A 22,693-nucleotide genomic window follows, 5' to 3' on the forward strand; every position below is an offset into this window, starting at 1 on the left:
ACACCCTGCCTCCAGTGAAGTAACTGGGAGGCCCAGCCTGACATTGTGAGTACCTGCTCCTGACCAGCATTTGGACCATTGAGCTCACCTGTTCTGTTATATATAATAAAGCCAGTTAGAACTGTCCAAGCGTCCTGTCGGCCACAACACCAGTCCTTTGTTTCCATTTGCATTCTGGGACTTGTATGCCTTCCTTTCACTATTATTAATCCAGGAATAGAAAGTATAGAATTAATTGAAAAATAACAGTACTGGAATACCATCTACCTAAAGTAATGGGGCATGTTGGTGCATGGTCACAGAGGCGGAAGTTATCAAGCCACCGAGGCGGGCGTTATTCGTGCACGATGGCACGTGTCGTTTCGGTGGCTTTCGACGAGTCCCAGCATGCAACGCGTTGTTTATTACACTGCCAGGACTGGGTAAAGGTGCTTTTGGTGGCATCGGGCCGGCTCCTCTTTTCTCACAAAGCGCCAGTCCCGCGCTGCATAGATACTGCGTCACAGATTGCCTTCCCATTATTACCACACTTTCTCACAAGCTTAACTGATTATCAATAGTGCGGGCGCGTGTCCTTTGATTTACATCGTTGACCTGCCTCGTGAAGGTCACAGGCCAAGTTCTTAAGTTTCCTGCCCCCCCTCACATCTCCCTTCGGCCTTTATTCCATTTTATCAGGCCTCTAATTAGATGGCTCCCGTCACAAATTGGTCAATAAAAGCCATCTGTGATTAGACATCGGAAGTATGAAAATCCCCCTGACCTTTGCTCCTTCTCATAACGAGCAACGTGAGCCGCATTGCAATTGGCAGGCGAGCATCGCCTTCTCTGATGAGGCTGGGAAGAGGGGATTGGGGGGGATAGGGCCAGCCCTGTATTTGCTGTCATCTGCCTCCACAGCTCTCAGGGGCATAGTACCATCATGACCCGTTCCAATCTGTAGGTGATTATCCAATCCTGGTTTTTAATTTGCATTCTGGGACTTGTAGTTTGCGTTTTTTAATGTAAAAAGCGGAACTCCAAATCCCAGAATGCAAAGCAAAAAAAGAGGACTGGATAAATACATACAGATTGTAATGGGGCATGCTGGCAAGTATGCAGGGGCATGGACTCATTTAATAACAAATGGTGGCGTATACACCCTAGAAGCTACGGCAGAAGTTTGAACAATAGGGAAAAACAGTACAGCAGAAAAGACGTGCTTCACCACGAAGCCCCGCGGCCAAGCACATCCCCTTTATCACTGGCGAGCAGCTCTTGGCATTCTGGTACTTGTAGTCGCATTCTGACATAAGTGTGAAAGCCCGTTTACAAGTGTGTTTTTGAAGGCAACAGCTCCCTCTAGTAGTGATAACAGACACTGCTATGCAAATTGACATTATCTCTATATATCATTAGGCAACAGCTCCCTCTTGGGAGAAGCTACTGAAACAGACAAACATACGACAAATACACATCTGGCCTCGTATGGCAGCAGGCAAGCAGATGTTGGCTGGGGTTAAAGAACTCATCCTGGTGGCATAGAGGGGGTGGGGGAGGGAGGAGGGAAGAGAGATGGGGTACTTGATTTTCACTCTTGGCCGGAAATTCCCCAACGAGGAGCAGACCCCAACCAGTGGGGCGTGGGTCAAAATAGATTAAGGGGAATGCTCTGATTACTTACTGGTAATCTTCATTACTCCTAGTCCTAATCTTCCTCGCCACAGTACTTGCATCATGAGGCATACCATAGAAGCAACAGGAAGAGGTTCCAATGAGACACAGAGACAAAAAGTACAGAACAAAAAGTCTGACCTTTAATCACTCCAACATCACATCCCAACAGAAAAAACCCCAACCCCGAAGGAACTATCCCCAGAGTGGGAGACATTCAACCGATAGTGGTTGACAAAAGTGCTCTGATCAGCCCAGGTGGCCGCCCTACAAATCTCCTGTAGAGAAACCCCCCTAGCATCCACCCAGGAATCAGCCAAACCCCTGGTAGAGCATCCCTGAACATGGGCAGGCACTGGCAGGCCAGAAGCCATGGAGACAACAGCACAGATCCACCGGATAATAGTAACCATAGAGGCCTTCCATCCTGCACCTTCCCAGCCAAAAGTAACCAAGAGACTATCAGACTGCCGGAAAGGGGCAGCCCGAGCCAAATACTCCAGAACCGCCTGCCACACATCAATGGCATGCCAAGCCACCTCGTCCAGCGCCTGTGGATCCTGGAAAAACACAGGGAGAACCAGATCCTGAGAGGCGTGAAACCGAGACACCACCTTAGGCAGTAACTTCGGATCACACTGCAAAAACTCAGAGTCCGGTAGAACCCTCAAGAAAGGGGGGGTGACACAAAAGAGCCCCAATCTCCCGCAGCCTACGGGCAGATGTGATAGCGATCAGGAAAGCAGTCTTAAGTGTAACAGGGGCTCAAAGGAAGGCCCATGATGGAACCTCAAGACAAGAGGGAGATCCCAAGGGAGAAGGCCCTTGTAAGTACAAGGATGGGAAAAAGAGAGACCCTGCAGCAACTTCCCCACCAAGAACGCCATCCAGGTGGCAATCAGATTCCCCCAAGAAGAATTTAATGGAAGCCCATTGGGAGCGAAGCATGGAGATCGCTAGGCCCTTGTCAAAACCCTCCTGGAGGAACTGGAGAATAGCAGGCAGACTGGAACTCGGGGGGGGGGGCGGCCTGGACCGCCCACACCAATCCCAAAAGTGACCCCAGTGTCTGTCATACACCTTCAGAGGGAAGGTTCTCGAAAGGAGTGAAATTGGTGATATATTACATGGAACATCTATTCAAAATGTCTATATACTTACAAACAGAGGCATATCCCGCCCCTCGTTCACTCCTTTCGAGAACTATCACGTGTCATGATTCCATAAGTGTACAGTGATAATTCAGCTTATAGCGTGCGCTACAGAAATGCGCAATATTATAATTATATATGGAGGAACTCAATAAAGTGAGTTCCCTTACACACGGAACTAAATGACTGTTCTGTGATCCCAAGATTGACAGCAAAGGAAAATACGGCACAGTAAGGAAAAGTGATTCGCACAGGATCATATGACGTGTCAAGTGGGGAGCTGGGATTTGGTCAATTTTCCTGCTTCAATTATATACACTATATCATATGAAAGGGGAGGACTCCTGGGGATCCAGGTTGGGGTTCCTGTGAGGGTCTGTACCCGTGGATGTCCCTCCCACTGCTGTCACTGGTTGCTCTTGCCATTAATTGCTGCTAGCATTGTTTGTGGTACCCGAATTTTTTTGGCTCCTATTGATTAGTGCTACCTGATTGCATTGACTGTTGATTACATTGATGGTTTATGCTACCCACCGATTGCTCCTGTCATTGTCCCCCGCTACTGCTGATTGACATTCTCATTGGCTGTTGCCACCATGACCTGCTGCTTCCATTGCTTGTCATTCACTATTACCTTTGATCGTTGCTCTCGTTGTCCGTGGTGCCCACTGTCTGCTGCTGCCATGATAGCTGTGATCAGTGACTTGTGATCTCATTGTCTTTGGTGCTAATTGGTTGTTGTTCCCATTGATCATAGCTCACCTTGATCCATTCTACAGAAGTCTGCTTCCAATGATTATTGCTGCCATTGACTGTTGCCAGTGATTATTGTTCCAATTGATTACACAATCCAAGGCGTGTAACCCCCTTGGGTGGTCATCCTCTCGGTGGACAGTCCCAATTCCCCCTTCCTTAATTGCCAATGTCAGTATTTTCACCAAGCCCTCCTTCTTTTAGCTGTATTGCCTAAAAATCTGACCCGCCATTTTGGATTTTTCTCTCCCCTCTGCAGCGTAGGTTCTTTGGGGTGTCCGTGTGGTGCAGAACGATTATGGATCGGCCCTGCAGGTGTTTTACATGAATGTATGCACAGTGCTGCAGTTAAAGGGTTAAAGGGACAGCATCATTACAGGATCACATGCGATTAGAGTGGGGACTAAGTGTGTGTGGGTGAGCAGCGAATCATCGCCATACAACACCCGGGCCCATCATCCACTAGCACGGGGAGACACACGGTTGCCACCCAGCTAGATGTCCCCAGCCTCATAGAGGGGTCTTCGTCACAGCTCATAGACGCAAAGAGGCTTCACCTCCAAGGTTTCATTCCTCCAGACTTTAGTCTGTTAAATATCAGAGCTGTGCAACAACTGCAATTTCCTAAGTCGATAAACATATTGAAACAGAGAGGTTTCCTCTTCCCAAGATTGACGAGATGATTACAGATTTGGCTAGTATGAAGGTTTATTCTCTTCTGGACCTGAGGTCGGCATACCATCAAATTGACGTTCTCACCTTCATCATACATGCAGGCATTTTTATGTGTATTGGGTTGCTGTTCAGGCTCGTGTCAGCGGTTAGTGTTGTCCAGAAGGTGATGCACAACTAGTCGGGTGATTTAAATAGGGTGGAGGTTCTATCAAGACCTTATCCTTGTGTGGAGATGTGACAGAGAGGAGCATGATTCTAGGTTCAAAACAGTGCTGAGGAGGTTGGGGGCTGCTGGCCTTCTGCGGACTCTGGAAAAGTGTACATTTGGAAACTCCACAGTAGGCTAACTAGGCGGCCACCTGTCTGGGGAAGGGGTGCAACCCAAGCTCAGGACCGTTAAGCCCATTGTGGATATGGCTCTGCCCAAGAATGAGGTGAGGTTTCCTCTTTTTGGGTCTAATTGAGTATTATTCGAAGTTTGTGTAAGGTTTCGCCAGTAAGACTGTGGCTTTGAGGAAGTTGACTAGCAAGGGGGTACAGTTTGTTTGCTCCATGGATTGTGGGGGAGAATTTACAGCAGTGAAACAGGACATTTTAGCTGCTCCTGTCTTGCATGGATTTAGAGAAGGTTTGAGAACAGTAGTGTATGCAGATGCCTTGTAGTTTGGTTTGGGAGCAGTGCTCAGGCAAGAACATGGTACAGGTGAACATACCATAGCGTTTGCATCTGGCATGCTGAAAGAGATTGAAATTAGGTACTCAGTTATTGAGCAGGAACCTTTGGCAGTTGTTTGGGCCATCATGAAATTGCGAGTGTACTTGATTTGCAGGCCATTTGTGATTCACACCGATTGTTAGGAAATATTCCCATTTATGTGTAATTTTCCCTCCAGTTGTGAACCCTCCAACATTTTGCTGATGTTTAACACCATAGTCTGACTTTACCAGAGGAGCCCACCCTTCGGCTGAACTCCTCTGGGCTTTTCGCTCACTTCTTATGGGGAAACTGACATGCCCTTAAGACAGTCAGTACTGGGAGATTTTGTTTCCCTTAGTCCTTTCCAATGTTGCAACTTTTCTGCAACATGTAACAAGTGTATAATGTACCTTCCAGTACAGTACACTTGGGTCTATTAGTCATTTCCAAAGGCCCTAGATACTATCAAAGGAATTTTTAGTAGAAGTGCAGATGTGCCTTGGACAGGGCTGGTTGCAGCTTATCATTTCATATATTTTTAACCCTTTCCTGGCAGGTAAACCGTGATTACTGCGTTTGGCACAAATAGGTGGCCTGACTCCAAAATGGCCATGCCATGAGGTTCTCTGTCCTGTCCTTTGGCCATCTTGCCCCTTCACCTTACCCAGGTCATGCCGACCCAGGTCAGTCCTTATTTGGGCATGCATTCTCCCGTGAAAATCCAAGCTTTCTCAGGCTTCTGCTTGCCTTGTGTGTGTGCCTCCAAGATGTGGGCTGGAACATCTGGTTCCAATACACATCCTGGGTGCTAGAGATTCTGGAGTGTTGTGAATGCCTGGGTCCACTGTGGTCTGTGATTGGTCCATGTATGGTATGCCTGTATGTGAGCAGATCTCCCATTGGGTCCTCTTCGTTTTTGGCGCGAAGGAGATTCTGGAAAAGACCATGTCGATCTCTGGAGTTCTCACTGAACGTAGGATAGGATCCAAGTATCCTGAAACTAAGAAGCTGAGTCGAGGTACCGCTGGTGACCCGCTGGAAGGTTTGGCACCCTGAGTCCGCTGTCGTCCCATGGGACCCCTCTGCCTCTGGTCATCCTAGAAGACGCTTCGACTCATTGGAATAGTGGCACCAACTATTCTCAGCACCTTCAACAAAACCCTGCAAGTGAGCCTTCTCGGAAGTGTCCCTGGGCCAACCAGTGGGCTGACCAGATTATGCAGACTCGTTGCCCTGATACCACCGCCGTTTTAAGGAGGCCCTCGAAACTTGGTACGTTGCTAGCTGTGTTCACGGCACTCTCACACCAAATTTCATACACTTGGCGTACCCAGGTCTGGAGTAAAGTGAGTGTGCCCGCAGAGCCGCCACATTGCCGCACTTGAACCTGCAACCGAAGTGGACTCGACTGCCGAAGTTTGGTCTGGAGTGCACCAGGGGTCAGTGAGTAATCGCAACCCTAACCAGTGGCCCCTAGTGCCTCCATCCATTTTTAGGCATGAGTGCGAACACTGCTAGTTCGCACTGCTAGTGCGAACTAGCAAACTATTCCCAACTCTTGGAATCGACTCTGCCCTCAAGTGGAGACCCTCCTCGAATAGTGGGAACCTATTCTTTATCGCCTCACCCACCTTCCTGAGTTGCTACAGACCCTTGAAGAGACCCCGTTTTGCCCATTTGAACTACCGCGTGCGCTGGCATTGCATGTAAATTTCAGCATTAAGCTCCACTCTTCTTAGGGATTGGACTGACTCTTAGTTAGGAGTGTGTTGGATGCAGAAGGGACTAAAGACTATTTGCACTGCCTGTTTCCTTCCCCTTTTAGTTTGTGGACCCATTTTATGCATTAACCTTTTAGACCTCATTGGTCTCGTATATATGTATTTAGATAGGATTGTGTTGGCTTAATAGTATTACTGTGATTTGATTTGTGTGTTGAAACTCAAAGGCCTTGAAATAAATGTATTTGTATTTTTAATATATATACACCTGACTGGGGGTGATTTGTAAGTGTCCTTTACTCTGTGTGCTCATTGAGGTCTTTCAGTCACCCTCACCGCTCCTGAGACCTAATCTTGACCTCCACCAAACTACCTTGATTGGTCTGGCATGTCCAGAAGGTTACCCTGATCCAAGAAACTAGGCTCAATAAGAAAGGGTTGGGTGCTGTCTCGAGGAGGATATCAAAGTGGATTACCAAACTCCAAGGTTTAGATTTTACCGTTGAACATATTCGAGGGAGAATGTTGTGGTGGATTCCCTTTCCAGAAATCCTGTAGAAGGAGAGGATGAGAATGAAGTTATTGTGGAGAATGCTATCTGTGGAAGATAGCCTTCAGGAGACTGAATGATTGGCAGCGTGTGTGGACGATGAGGAAAATAAATCAAAATGTTGATTAGGGACAAATGGAGGGTTAACGATCAAGTGCTGGGTGAGGGTGTCAGTGATTACAGGAGGGTGAAAGATGAATTGAACATGAGAGGGGAATTTGTGTGCAGGGGGCAAAAGCTATTGGTTCCACGCGGCATGAAAGAACACAGTTTTTGAGTTGGGTCATAGAGGTTACATGGGCATTTGTAGGACAAAGGCTGTTATACGGTTGGATTTTTGGTGTCCTTATATGGGTCATTTCATTGAGATGCGTATGAAGGAGTGTGAGGAATGTCACACTAGTGATAAAGTCCTGGAGACCTGGGTTCCTCCCATCGTAGTTCCTCAAGTGCCTAAGGTGCCTTGGAGCACAGTAGTGATAGATATACTTGGGCCTTTACATTTTACATTGTAGTCATAATGGATCTTCTGTCCAAGTGGCCTGAGGTGGGTATTCTCAAGGATGTCACCTCTAGGAACATAATAACATTTCTAGAAAATGTGTTCCCAGAGAAAAGGGTTGCCTGAGCCATTCAAGGTCATGAGGGGTCACAAGTCCAATACGCTGTTGACGCTTGACTGGTTAGGTCGATCCAGGATATTTGGCACTGATGTCAGATGTGTTGGGGGTAGGATAAGAGGGTGTGGAGAAGCCTCCAAACTGATGTGTGATTTCAGGCATGGCTACAAGAGTAGTGAATTGCTAGCTGGCAATCGGGTCAAAATCCACCTCCCCAGGAAGAGCTGAAAAAGTGATTCCAGGTTTTCTGGACTCAAGATTGTTGCGAGGGACTATGGAAGTTCTGCATGGTTAGAAGGTTGTGGTGTTCAGACTAAGAGGAGAGTTGCAAAAGTTCATCAAAACAACTGTTAATTTCCCATCTGTTTCTTCCCTGTTCCACATGCAAAACTTGTCTTGTCTCAGTCTCTTCGCCCTTCTCTCTCCCCGTTTCCCTACAGGTTTCAATGTTTTCCACATCGCTCAGAGGAAGGGAGGTGTATTGTATTGTCCATTTTATTTATTTTTTCATTTATAAAGTGCACAAAACTTGAGTGTATTGAGGCGCTGTTACAGGTACCAGTTACATGTAGCCAGTTAGTGATTGGCAGTTGTATAGAATAAATTAAACAGCAACATACATATTGATGTGGGCGAAAATTGTGGGTTACATACAGGCAGACAGTTCTGCCCCCCCCTGGGATTGTCAGTTACCTTCAACAGATAGTAAAGCCCAAGGGGGGAAGGTCAGGCATAGTCTGACCAGGTTATGCAAAGAGCCAGGTTTTGGGAGCTCTTCAAAAGAACCAGTAAGAATCTTCGGCCCTGAGCACAGGTGGGAGGGAGTTCCATTGTTTGGCTGCTATGGATGGAAAATTTGATCCTCCCTCTTACGAGCGTTTAAACTTGGGCTGAGCCAACCGATGGACGTAGGGTATTCTAGTAGTGTTCTAGGGTGTTCGACGAGCATGTCTTGGTGATTTTGTGGGACAGATAGGGAGGGGCAGACCTGGAGATGCACCTGTGTGTGACCAATAGCATTTTGAAAATAATCCTCTCTAGAATTGGGATCCAGTGAACATCTCTTTGAGCAGCTAAGTTGTATTCTGATTTAGGGATGTTCAAGGCTTCTGAAAGAGCTTTATTGTGGATGGTCTGAAGTTTCTGTATGTTGAGTGCGGAAGGGCCGCAAAGATTACATTACGGTAGTCTATCTTGGCGCTGACAACTGCACACGCAATGGTTAGACAGCTATCTGTGGATGGGAATATATCAATTTGGTTGTATATGCAGTCGAGGAAGAGATGGCGTTTACTTGGCGAGTCAGTGATAGGGTGGCATCTAGGTAAACCCCCAATTATTTCAGCACAGGTGAGAGTTTAATCTGGGTGCCATCGATGTTGAAGGCTGTGTACTTAGGGTCGAGTTTTTTAACACTGTTTAGGGTCCGATGTAACGGTTTATTAAGAAGCCACCTTCAACACGGGGAGTTCCTTCTCTCCCCACTCAAGTGGTTATGCAACAAACTATTTAACAGATTCTTTTTTTTAGCCCTATCTCCGACATATCATGCCCCTTGGATCCCTCTCCCCTGAGCTAACAATAAGCCAAGAACCAGGCAGTTGTACGGGAAATATATTGGTATTTATTTAAATTAACAGTAATAGAAATGAGCGCAAAAATGACAAAAACCACTTTCTCCGTGGCATAACACAATCAACTTCTCTCAGCATAAATAAATCACAAAAGTGACTTTAAAAAGAACACAATAACAATTCTTAACTTTCTGCAAATTCACTCCATTAAATTACACTGATCAATAACAAAGGCTCTCATGTTATGTTGTGTGATTTTGATTTTTCCTGCAGGCTTAAAAGGGTAGCAGTAGGATTTCAAGATTGGTAAAAATACATACAACAATTATAATTTTGCCCACACTTTTGGTTTAAAATAAACACAGGGTGATACATTGCTTTGTTATTCACCCCCCCCCCCCACTTTCTTTGGTCTATGTTGGGAAGTCAGACAGAAAAATTGGAATGCTTCGAGAAATTCTGGATTTCAGATCCCCCTTACTGAAAGGTCTGTGTTGAGGAAGCTGGATAAAAAGGTTGGACTGATTTAAGAACAATGACACCCCTCTTCCTTAAAGAAGTCGGGGTCAGCTGGATAACAAGGATTACCCAATTAATTTATAGGCTACAGTTTTCAGCGAACACAGCTTTGTTAATTTCGAATTTTAACAAAATTCCCCTCACAGTGTTCTGCCAAATGGGGAATTAATTAAATAAATATTTTTGGTTAAATAGACTAAGGATCTACACAGTTTTTCTCCACTATAAAGGGAGGGATTCAAGGCAAGCAGACGCTCCCATATTTTGCTTTCTCAGGGCTCAGTTTACTTACAAGGTAAGCCTCTGTTTAAGGTTCAGGAAAGCCAGCTGCATCTCAGGACACACTCAAAGATGGCCTCCTGTTCTCCACCATAGGACCCAGTCAGCTTTGAGGCCTTCATAGAGATAGACATCTCCTCCCAGGTACTCTGTCCGTAATCTCCTCTGGTGTCTCCTTGCAGCTGTCAGTTGGTAAGTTTCAGCAGCCTTCCTGATGGTCTGTCTCTTCTCTCTGTCCTCCTGTCTTTCTCCTTTTGTTTTGTCCTAGTGCAGACCCCTTTATTTAGCAGCGGTGACACCACCAATTTTACAATCTTGGGGAAGATCCCTGCAATAATCCCTGCCACCAGGATTGGACAGTTACCCTTCTCTCTACTCCCAAACCCAGCCTCCACGTCAGGATTGGTTTAGGGGTCTGGAGCAATATATGCCAATTCCCATTTGTAATCACCACTTTGTTCTCCTTTCAACTTTTTGGCTAAAACTAGTCATGTATTACAACTTTATAATTTGCTAGCAACTTCTATACTAAACATATTTTCTGATTCCGCTAATCATGGAGAATTAGAAAAGCCGACCCCCAAATCCATACAATGTAACACGACCATGTGGCACATTTCTGCCATTTCCATGAAAAGTACAACAGTCATGAATATTTAAGTTATTAAGCATATCCCTAATTTAATTTTCCACCCGCTCACAAACTCTCACATTTGGAACATGTTCAGATAAATCAGAAACACATCTTAGATAGCCATTACAGTTCCACGAGTCGCACGTGGATGAATCTTATAGCCACATAATCGCCTGGAAATTACATTAAAAATGGTAGATAGATGAAATCCATCCACCTTATGATGGCTGAGAAAAAGGCCTAAATGATAATAGTCCTTTTCAATTAATTGTGAATCTTCATGTGGGACAAATGGCCCTGACTCCTGCCTTTCCGGCCATTTGTCACTGGGTCAGCCTGTGCTCAGAGTTGTTTTAATCAGTCTCCTTTGTGCTGGGAGCTTGCTCTTTGGAGTGAGTTCCCCCTATTTTCACACATATTAGCCGTGCTCCAGTCAAGGCTAACCTTTCTTGAAGTCCATGCTTTCAGAACCAGCAGGTCTGGAGAACACTGAATTTTGACACCTTCAAGAGCACATTTTTGTTGCGTTGGGTCATTAGATGTCAGCTGTGACATCCAGGCTGGAAGTGGGAGATGTCCTTGTGAAGTTTTTCCCACAGGCAGCAAAAGGGACTGCCTTGGGCCGACATTTTCCATGAAGACAAAGAGGCTCTTCAAGTGTAACTGGAGTTTTGTAGGTGAAACATAATATACATTGCTTTTGGTCATCCCGCAAATCATGTTTTGTTTTCCTGACATTTTTCTGTGAGCAGTGATATTTTTTTCACTTTTACTTTTTTTGTTAAACCGTTTTTATTTGCACACACATGTGAAGGCCTTGTTGTTTTCAATGTGTAAAAATGCTGTTTTCCATGTAACAGTGATCTTTGATTCCTACTTCTGTTGTAAATTAAAATGCTGCTTGTACATTGGTAATGACACATGGCTGTTAATTTTGCTTGGAACACAAAAACAAAGGCCAGGCCGTTTTTGTTTCAGTGTTTAAAATGCCTGCCGTTCATTTGAAAGGGACTTTGTTTGGGGCCTTTAAAAGCACCCCACACTGACAAGAAGGACCTTGGTCTACTCACCATTCAGACGGAGGCCGTGCATTGCCATCCAGGCTTGGATGGTCACATAGGCTTCACTTTGCGTGTTGTCATTGTTAGTGTAGTTTCCAGAGAGGCGCATGAGAATTTGCATGTGGTCAGCATAGTTGGTGTAGGTTATGCTGAGGGAGTCCAGAAGGTTGAACAGTGGCTTCATAAAGATATTATAGTGTGGGAGAGATGCATGAGCCCTGTGGTACTCTGCATTTAATTGAAGCTGGACGAGCACTAGCGTTCTCAGCTAATACTCTCATAACTCTACCCTCTAGGAAGGAGGCGATCCAGGCCGTAGCTTCTGCTGAGAAGAAAGCTGACATGGAAAGATGATGGCAGAGGATTTTACGGTCCATAAGATCAAATGCAGCAGATAGATCTAGGAAGAGCAATAAGGCAGGTCTTCCCTGGTCCCATATCTCATCAGACTGGTCTTTGAGGTCAAAGAGTGCAGATTCTGTGCCATGGCCTGGGCGGAAACCCGACTGGCGAACTCCTAGGATCTGGTTAGCTTTCAGGTGGTGGTGTATCTGGACATAGGCTGCTCTGTCCAGAATTCTGAGTAGGAAGGGGACCATGGTATTGGGCTGGTAATTGTTAGGTAGGGTGGGGTTGAGGGAATTTATTTTAGTAGTGGGAGAACCCATGCTTTTTTTAGTCCAGTCGGCACTGAGCCTGCCGTAAAGGAGGCATTAATGAAAGCAGTGAAGAAGGGTATCGGTGCTTCAGAACAATCTTTTATAAGGGTGGCCAGGCAAGCACCACCTTTACATCTCAAGGGTTTTAGGCTCTGTAGAATGTGCAGGGTTTCCAGTCCTGAGATTTTGTGGAAGCGAAACAATGGGACCCCTAAGCTGTTGGAGTAGTAGTGGTAGCGATAGCCAGTGAGAAGGTTTCAGAGTGGATCCTTTGGTGAGGATTTTTTTGTGTAGCGTGTCCATTTTTATGAGCATGGCATTCTGAATGTTGCTACACCACGCTTTCTCTTTGGTGATGGTGGGAGGTGGGAGGTGAGAGGTGGGCTGGTGGGGGATTCCAATTCCCTGTAGATAGTGAATAATTCTTTGGTGATGAATTTGGCATTGGCTATTCTGGCATTGAAGGTGGTAGCTTTGGCATGAATGATAGCTTGTTTGTACTGCCTGGTGGCCATCGCAAACGCCAGCCTTAGGACGTCTGAATATGTTTTCTTCCAGCATGATTCCGCAAGTTGTTTTTTAGTACAGAGTTCTAGTAGGTCAGGGGTGAACCATGGGTTGAAATGACCAGCAGGTTTGCTTTTTTGAGCGCTAAGCAGGCGATGGTATCTACTGCAGTAGTTAGGGTGGTGGCATAAAGGTCTGCTAGAGTATTAGGATCTAGTGCGCCTAGGTGCTCCTGTTTGAGGGCATCGGGAAACAATAGGATGCGATCCTTAGTTAGTTTACGAGAGCTGCATGCCCAGGACAGCGAAAGCTGTGTGGTAGCAGGTTAGCTTTGTTGGGAGAGGGATAGTGAAGGCAATGATGTTGTGGTCAGACCTTGGGCAAGGAGAGTTTGATCTAATCGTGACTAGGCAGTGGAGGTCTGCGATCCAATCCAAGGTGCAACCTTTGGTGTGGCTGAACCCCAGGGCATTGAGGGGGTGGACCATGGAGTCTAAAGGAAGTTGTATAGATATGATTCTGAGCTTGGAACGTGGACTGGATAACATGCACAGCCCTGCATGCAACGTTAGCTCTTGAATCTGACAAGGCTGATGGAATGTGAGAAGTCACTTGGAGCCAAGGAGTTGAAGTGAAAAGACATTCCCATAGTCAGTTGTATATGCACTTGAAGACAATAAAGTGAAGACATTTTACTTACCTATATGTCCCTTGTCTTCATTTCAGGGTGTGAGGTGGGAGACACGCCACTAAGGTAGGACTGCAATTTGACATTAGCTCCCAACACATAAATAGGACTACACTTGAGTAGCATGTATGAGGTGGGGTCAGCCATAATTTGTCAGCATATCATAGAACTTTGAATGCTAATTGAAGCCTTCTGAATTACTAAAACCAGTTGCCCAACAGCATTGCTGTATTGAACTGAACTTAAATGGTAAAAGAGAATATCTTTTTTGTCATGTTATTCAGGGAGGTATGCAGGCAGTCCCCCTAACCCCCAAAGTAGTAATCCAAAGTGACTTTTCTTATCAGTCCTCCATGTGAGGAAGGGGTGGTTTCTGTGGATCCATTGCACCCTATTGCCCCTGCCTACCCTAAGGAGCATGACTGTGTTTTTGGTGTTTCAAGGTATAATCAGAGCAGCAGTGACAGAGGCATCACCGGAAGTAGGGAATGGCCTGGTATTTACATGTACTTACTAGTATTTGTCATCACGTGTGTCCTGCAGGAATATTGCCATCTGCCCTTTTTCTACTATGCACCCTATTGCTGGAACAAGTTGCTAACGCACATTAGACTGGCTCCCTCCGTTCTACACTTCAGCGAGGTCCAGAAGACCCTACTCTTCAAAGAACATCTCGGCAATCGTGGATTGCTACTCTCAACCCCCTTTGTACACCTCTGGAGTTCCTCCCCATCCCTGCTTTCCCAAACCATCCCTGCTACCTTTCCAGCCATGTAACCTTCTTGAAACCCACTGAGATGCACCCCTTTTGTGCAGCTCTTTGTTTCTAGCTAGGTTTAAACTGTATACTGCGGGTGCATGTCTGTGCAGTGGTCGGGATGGGGGGGTTAAGGGGATTGCTGATAGGCTCTGCAGAGAGCAGTGAGGCTCTGATAGACATTTTAGGTGACCAGAGAACCAGGCTGCAGCCACTATAACTGAATATGCTGTTTTCCTTTTTTTCATTCATTATTAATGTTTATTTTTTTATTTTTTTATTTATTGCATTTGTTAATACGCCCAAACCCAGAGGTATTGCGGCGTTACGGGATTATACGAAAGCTTTCTGGTTACAAATAAGGAAGTCAATACATAAGCAAAGGAAATAGCATTATAGTTACATAGAGGTCAGGTTGGCAGAGTTTGACCATTTACAATTGCACTGTTTACATCAGAGTTAATCACAAAACACTTACAACAAACCTATGGATGTAGGTGGATCCTATACAGGTAGGTTAGAATTTGTTGAACAACAGGGCCAGTGAGGGGGCTCACAGAAGAAGCAGATCATTCGTTTTAATCTGAGCATTTCCAAGAAGACAGGACATTTTGAGCTGCAATATAAAATAATAAAAGATGGAATTTATTTATTTGTACTAACATTGTCAAATCTTAAAAAGAGATCCATTTTAATGTTCATTTCTAATGCCCACTTCCAGTAATTACAGTAGTCATAATAAGAAAACTAGTCTTATTAAGTAAAGCACATTATCAAAACCTAGTACAGACATATACATTTTTTCCTATTGTAGTCTTTCAAAATACCCCTACAAGAAAGGAGAAGTAGATAACGGCACCACTGAGGGTTATTGGCTGATTTACATAAACACAAAGAGCGTTTTGGGAGCATAAAAAGGCACACATAACTTTATATTTGGCATGTACATCTGTGATAAAAGGGCTGCATGCTTGAATCACTAAGTATATAATGCACACTTGGATTGGTGTTTATTTAATCTTTCAGAATACTGACACTAAAATACAAATATTTGTAATTACGAACCGTATAAACTCATTTGGCCAGCCACGAGATTTGGAACCGAGAATAAAATGGCTGCAGCATCTGTCTGTCCATTGGGGTGCCAGAGTCTGCCTTCTTGCAGGAGACTTGCTGTATTTTAGGGAAGAAGGGCTCAGAGCACAAGCAGTGTCTGTGCAAATTCAGGACCATGATGTTTTGCTACGGGTTTTCTCAAGGTTTAATAGCGAGAACAAGTGACGATGGGTCTTTTTTTATGTGTCCATATTTCACCCTCTCAATTGTTGCCTGAGGATTTAGACTATTGATCTGACATTGCAGCTAAACGCCCTCTTTCTCCACCACATATTGAGTCTCTGAACCCCAAATGTCATAAACAGCCACATTATGAATGAATTATTCAGGTCCCCAGGCTGCAGGAGTTCGGGAGATGGTCTATACTGGCACAGGCGGTAATATACGACTCAGCACGCCTGGGTTTAAGCACTCGCTCTGCAGCCTCCTAAAATCCTCTTCACCGCCAATGCCGCTTTCATCTACTCTTCTCTTCGCCTCCAAAGAGATCACAAAAAGAAGCATCGGAGCTGGTACTTGGTGTCCTGGCCCGGGTCGAGGTAAGGCCAGTAAACGATAGGGAGATATCCTTAATGGCACATAAACTATGCAGCAGAGGTAGAATGTGGGAGGGTAGGATATGATCCTTGGTATATAACCGGAGCTGATGAAAGGGAATTTAAGGATAGCTTGCCCAGCACACAGAGATTAGGGTATTGTCTCTTGAATAACACCCAGTGGAAATAGGCTTCAATACAGAACTGTGTATGTAGCCCACACTTTTGGGGTCCTTAGTGCATACGCCATACCAAGGACATAAGAAGGCAAGCCCCTCAATGTAGCCCTGATCCCGGTAGGTAGAATATTAGCTTGGTGCCTAGGCAGAGATAAGCTGTACCCCTGCAAATATAGCAATAGGGGGTTCGGGAGAGGCAATGCAGACATGATATACAGACTGGGATGGTAGGTATAGACTTTAAACTCTGATATTCGTCAACGTAAGGACCGCCCCCTTTTAGGATTTGGCTCTTAGGTGTCACTTAAGCAGGACCTAGATCACCAAAAGGTACTGGTTTCCAAGGTGGTATGTGTTATGTTATTTGGCATCGAACTTACTGCCAATGGTATGGCCTCAAAACGCTGTGGTGTGAACGCCCTTGGAAGGCCGGGGTCCTAGGTGTGAGATTTGAAGGAGGATTCTAGAAAGCGTGTGGTGCATTTTTAGCCAGTACGAAGGTAGGTAGTGGGTGGGTAAGACCCCCGACAGCGACCCATGAAGATTTGGATAGTGGATTGGTGCTGTGATACTTTCAGAAGAGCATGCGAGTCAAGGAGACTGATTATGTGGACATCTTGACTGAATATTTTCGTGGGACTTGGCTGCATTCTATTGGCAGTGGTGATGGGTGTTGTGAAGTTGAGTAGTGATTGCTGCAGATGTCTGCAGGTGGGTGGCTGTCACCGGGAAGGATACAGCTATGTTCCATTGTGATGGTCTGCTATACGTACCAGCGATCAAAGCTAATATCTAGTTACCATGAGGCTATACAGATTGTATCATACGGACTGACTATAATACATTTTGTGATGGGCTAGGTACCGCCTTGTTGTCTCCTCAGGTGACATGTCGGGTGCCCCATCTCCCTATTTGGGGGTGATAGTTCACCAAGGGCGTGGACTAGGTCAGTCTGGATGGGACCGATCCTGGGCCACTCATTTAATCGTGTGGTTGCTAACATGTCAAAATTGCCAGTCTCTTAAAAATTCAAAATTGTCAGCCCATAAGAATGATTTAGTTCTCAAAGTATGATCTTCATAAAAGCCAAAGCATGGCTCTCTTCTAATGGCAGTCTGTTAGCATGCATGCACCCGCCTAGTAGCCGCTGATATAAACATATATAGACTATTCTATGCAATGATATGTGTATCTTTCTCATTGCTTGCAATCTGTCTCCATGCTTCCCCACTTTTGCATTCTGTGAGAGTGCTAATGTGAGCCCTCTGTCTACATTGGGGAATGTGTTCCTTTTTCATACGGCTACTGATCTGTAGCCTGCGTCTAAGGCTACACCCTCCTCATGGCTTCATGGTCCTGTCCCTCGTTGTGGCCTGCTGTTGTTGCCACTAAACTGCCAGTTCTTTATTATTCTGATTCCAGCAAGTGTGAAGCGGGTAAGGGGACTGGACGGGGGCACCCATGCATATTTTGATTGCTGCGTAAAAGCATATCAAGCTATTGGTTGCGATTGCATTGGTGGGGCGGAGGCACAATAAGGGATTCAAGATCCCTTCATTTATTTGGTTTAGGGGGGCTCAAACTCCTATGTGCCCCATGCCTCCAAATTCCTTAAGCCGGACCTGGGCTTAGTCCTAGGATGTTATGCCCCTGCCATTGGCTGGCATAACGTGGCGCTGCCATTGCCATCCTTTAGGGTTGGTTTGTCGGGGGCATTGCCTGCTCACTTTGCTCCATCAGACATAATTATCAGTACTATAGACGTCCAAGAAGGAAGGGCAACACTTCCCCTTGCCCCCTTAGTCTACAAACCATTGTATTCTCACTTTTGTTTGTTGTCTGCCGTGCTTTCGTTGGCATTCGGCGCTTGCTGCTTCCTGACAGCAGGACGGAGGCAGCTGGAGGGAGGGGGGTCAGGTGAGGGGGCAGTGGCCGCCGCGCTAGTAAGGGGGTGTGGGACTGCAGGGGCCCTAAAGGCACCAGGAGAGGGCTGTTTACAAAATGCCGAACCTGCAAAACGTGGCCTTTCGATCTGGAAGCCACGGTTTCGCCATTTTGTAAACGGCATTCAGAAATAGATCGCCTTTGTTCCTTTTTTCTCTTTCCTCAGTTATCAATACCGGATGAGATAACAAAGCAGCTGCTCTGGAGATTGTGCGCCTTTACAGCAGATGTTTAAGTATCAGTGGCTGCCGGAATATGGACTATTGCATGCAATGGTCTATGGCTATTGGGCCTGGTGACAGGGGCACAGCTTTTCAGACCTGTCTTTCTGCTGCAGGGGTTTCTGAGCTAAAGAAGAAGGAAGAGCGACTGATTATGCCGGCTTTTATGGTTTGTGTCCTGCTGTAATTGGCTGTTGCAGGGGTCATGGCCCCATTTCATTAGGGTGTGCCAATTCATGTTCTCCCTCAAGATTTTGTATATTATTTTAAAGAATTCTTAAGTGCAATTTATTTTTTTGCTGCTGTATTGGGAGGGGAACTAATGCAGGAACAGAGTTTGGTACAAACAAACCTTTTGGGGAGAAAGGTCCGTTGCGTCACCTCCTGTTTTCCCAGTTCTGCGAGTTTTCCTCTGACCCAACTATAGTTATTTTCTCAATGTGGAAAACTGTGACCAAGCCTCCCTCACCGCCCCTCTAATTAATCTGTGCTTTCTCGTCAACCTATCCGTACCCTGCTGCTGCCTCCCACCTTCAGGGAATACTTCAAGCCCGGGAGCACGCGCAAGGCCCACTGGCCAACTGTCAACATTACCACAGCCACGCGTCATTAGGCCTCGACGCAGCTGAATGTTCGTTACGTGACAAAGAACTACTACGCTGAAGCCTCAGCCCGGCAGCTTAGGCCGCGAAGATGCTAATGAGCTCTCCGCGGACGACACCACCGGGGAAAGCGTTGTTTGAGGTGCACGAGAACGCAGAGGAATGGCAGCTACCTCCAGTGATAAAACACATGCAACATTAGTGTTAACAGCGGGGGAAGATGCTGGGGGCTGTGAGCCACAATGACTTGCGGGGCGCTGAAAAGGTCCTGTGGGCTCTGCGGAACGATAGCAGTCACCTGCTGCAATTAACTGGCCCCTTTGTCAGTGGGGAAAGACGCATGTCTTCATCCTGTCATCTACAACGAGGAGTCAACATGCATTCTTTTGTAGTCTCTTGAGTTGCTGGCGGCATCAGGCATGTGCAGAGCCAATCTGGAGCACATGGTCCCCAGGTCCCTAACTCTAGCCCCGTTTTCCCTACTAGTGTGATCATCATGAGAAGTATCTGACTTCCAGGTCCACAGAATCACAAACTCCCAGCGCCTTCCAACTATTGGAGACAACACACGCGTGTTAGGTGGCGACTTGCTGGCGCTCCAGCCCGCAGTGGAGAGGGGCATGGAGCCAGCATATGAGGAGAGCGCGCTCCACTTACAAACAGGCATCCACTCAGCATGATTCCTTGCCCGTGACTGCCCTTCCATACACGGAGGTACGCTGCTGTGTTTATTGCAAGTCACTGCATTGGAGCGGTGACGTGTACATAACATCCATCTTCTTTCCCCTGGATAACACAAATGCAAAATGATATATAGTTTTATTAATCACACCAACAGTTCCATGTTCGGGCACATAGTCACTTAGCTTTCCAGGTGGCCTCGATGCCGCCCTCATGTGATACCGACTAGGCTGCCGATCTTCCGGGTCAAGGGTGGAGGCTTGTTGGCTGTGCCCCTTCTGGCTGTCGGGCTGTGTTGACTGCGTCGGCTGCACTGAGGGTCTAGTGCCACCCTCCTTCTCAGGCTGGGCTGCCTACTTCGGCTGGGCTCGTGGTCTGGTGCCACCTTCCCTCTTGGTTCTGTCCGTCACCGTCATCTCTCCCTCCGCTGTCTCTCCATCCGTCCAGGGGGTGGCCTTGAATAGGCTCATCAGCTTGGTCCTCGATGGGTTCCGGAGGGCCAACACCTGATCTCCAACCTTGGTGTGTGACTTCTTGGCTTGCTCTTTACTGCTCATGTGCTCGTTAGCTCTGACCCTCTTGTTTGTTTGTTTGTTTATTTATTTGATATGGCGCAGCGAGACCTTTAGGTAGTTGGGCGCAAGCATTACAAGGATATTTAACAGCTTGGTTGCAGAGTAGTTATATACATACATAGTTATATACAAGCATAGATATATCACACTTGTCGTGTGTCCTCTGTTTGTTCGCGATTTTGCTTTATGGCGGTGGTGAGGTATGGAGGATTGTAGCACGCTCTCAACATGAAGTCAGCCGGGTGGGAGGGGGGGCCTATCGGTTGACGTGTGGGGCATCACCTGGTAGTTTTGGAGAAACCTGTATAGTTCGAACTCCAATGGGGCTCCCTGGACCTTTGCGATCCTAAGCACCCTGTTAATCGTTCTCATAAACCACTCTGCGCCGCTGTCCGCCTGTTACCACTGCGGTGTGATGAGGTGGTGTGTTATGCAGAGATCATCCATGTACTTGCCGAAATCGGCCCCTTGGAATGGGGGCCCATAGTCAATTTTTAGGTACCTGGGTAGGCCATGTGTCACATACATCTTTTACAGGGCAAGCAACACTGCTTCGGCCACGGTCGGACCGACCACTTCATACTCCGGGCATCATGAGTGTTCATCGATGGCGACTAGGAGGTAGGTCTCGTCTTGTGTTGTGCAGAAGTCGACACTCACTGATTCCCAGCGTGACGTGCCTCTTGATGCTGATTGAAGTGCCTCTTGATGCTGATTGAATTGGTTCTGGTAGCGGCAGTGCCCAGTGGTCAGGCACGGGAGGCATGTGGAGATGATTGCTTCGACCTTTGCGTTGATCAGTAGAACCCACACTCGATCTCTTATCCGTGCCTTGGTCCTCACCATGCCCTGATGGCCTTCATGCGCTAAGGCCACTATTCGGTCCTGCAGCCTTAATGGTACCAGGATGCATGTCCCTCTCAGGATAAGGCCTTCCACCCTGATAGATAGCTTGTGGTGGACGGTGAACACTCCTGCTAGGAAGTTCTTCGCATCCGGGGTGCGGTTGTGTTTCTTTTGAAAGAAAGAGTTACACTCCCCTGCCGGGATGGCGTTCTTTGTCAGGGTGCAACATGGGGTCACTGTTAGTGCCTTCCATCAGTTCTGATGTACTCATGACCTTTGGTTTTGTTCCTTCCACAACTAGGCATATGTTTTCCTCTGTTTCTGCAGACTCCGAGATGTCAACCGCAGTGGTGGCACGAGGGTGTCTTGACAGAAAATATGCAGGATTTTCCACCCCCGGTCAGTATACGAGGTCAAAATCATACTGTTGCAATTGCAGCAACCATTTTCCGATTTGTGACAGAGGGTGGGGTGCAGAGCCCGTGTAAAAAGGGATTAACGGTTTGAGATCTGTGAAAGTCTTGAATTTCTGTCCATACAAATATAAATGGAAGTGCCTTCACACCGACAGGACGGCAATGGCATCCTTCTCCATGTGTGAATAAAGTTGTTCCGTGGGGGTCAGAGCCCTGGACACATAAGCCACTAGTCTTATATATCCTGATGGGATGCTTTCTACTAGTACAGATCCGAAGCCCACGGGGCTCGCATCCATCTACAGTTCTGTATGTAGGCGGGTGTCGTAGTAGGCCCGATTTAGTATGGGCTTGCAGTGGTTCTGAAAATATGGGCAAGTTGTTGATTAACCTCCTGCAGAACGTGGCCATTCCCAAGAAGCTGTGGACTTCCGTGCGCTTTGTTGGTGGTGTCAGCTACCTTGAGGGGGTCCACCGACACGCCCCTGCCATTGAACACATAGCCGAAAAAAGGTCAGTTCCTCCTTGAGAAACTTCCATTTGTTCTTGTAGATGGTCAACCAGCCTCCTCCAACCTGTGAAGGACCGCAGCCAACCTAGCCATGTGTTCTGCTTTTTCTCTGTCGTGTTAGGCGTAATGCACATTATTTTTGCCTGTTGCATAACTTTTCATTTAGTTCTTATTGTGAAAAAGACTAACATTGATTTGTCAACTTATTTCACAAAGTATAGCCCTGAGCTAGTAAGGGCCAGTTCAAGTACTGAGCTAGTAAGGGCCAGTTCAAGTACTGAGCTAGTAAGGGCCAGTTCAAGTACTGAGCTAGTAAGGGCCAGTTCAAGTACTGAGCTAGTAAGGGCCAGTTCAAGTACTGAGCTAGTAAGGGCCAGTTAGTTATGGTTTGGCCTCTTTTTCAACTTATCCACAGACAATTGCATGCATAGACTAAGTCCTTTACCAGAACCAATGTTCTCTGTGTAACTTGGAAGGATAAAGACCTTTAACAGAATAAGTGTTTTTTGCTTTGCTAATTGTTTTTGCTGCTTTCTTCTTCTTTGTCTTATTTTCTTTCTCCCTTATA

The sequence above is a fragment of the Ambystoma mexicanum genome, chromosome 1q (genome assembly GCF_040938575.1).
Source record: "Ambystoma mexicanum isolate Mex_15411 chromosome 1q, UKY_AmexF1_1, whole genome shotgun sequence".
NCBI classification, from domain to species: Eukaryota; Metazoa; Chordata; class Amphibia; order Caudata; family Ambystomatidae; genus Ambystoma; species Ambystoma mexicanum.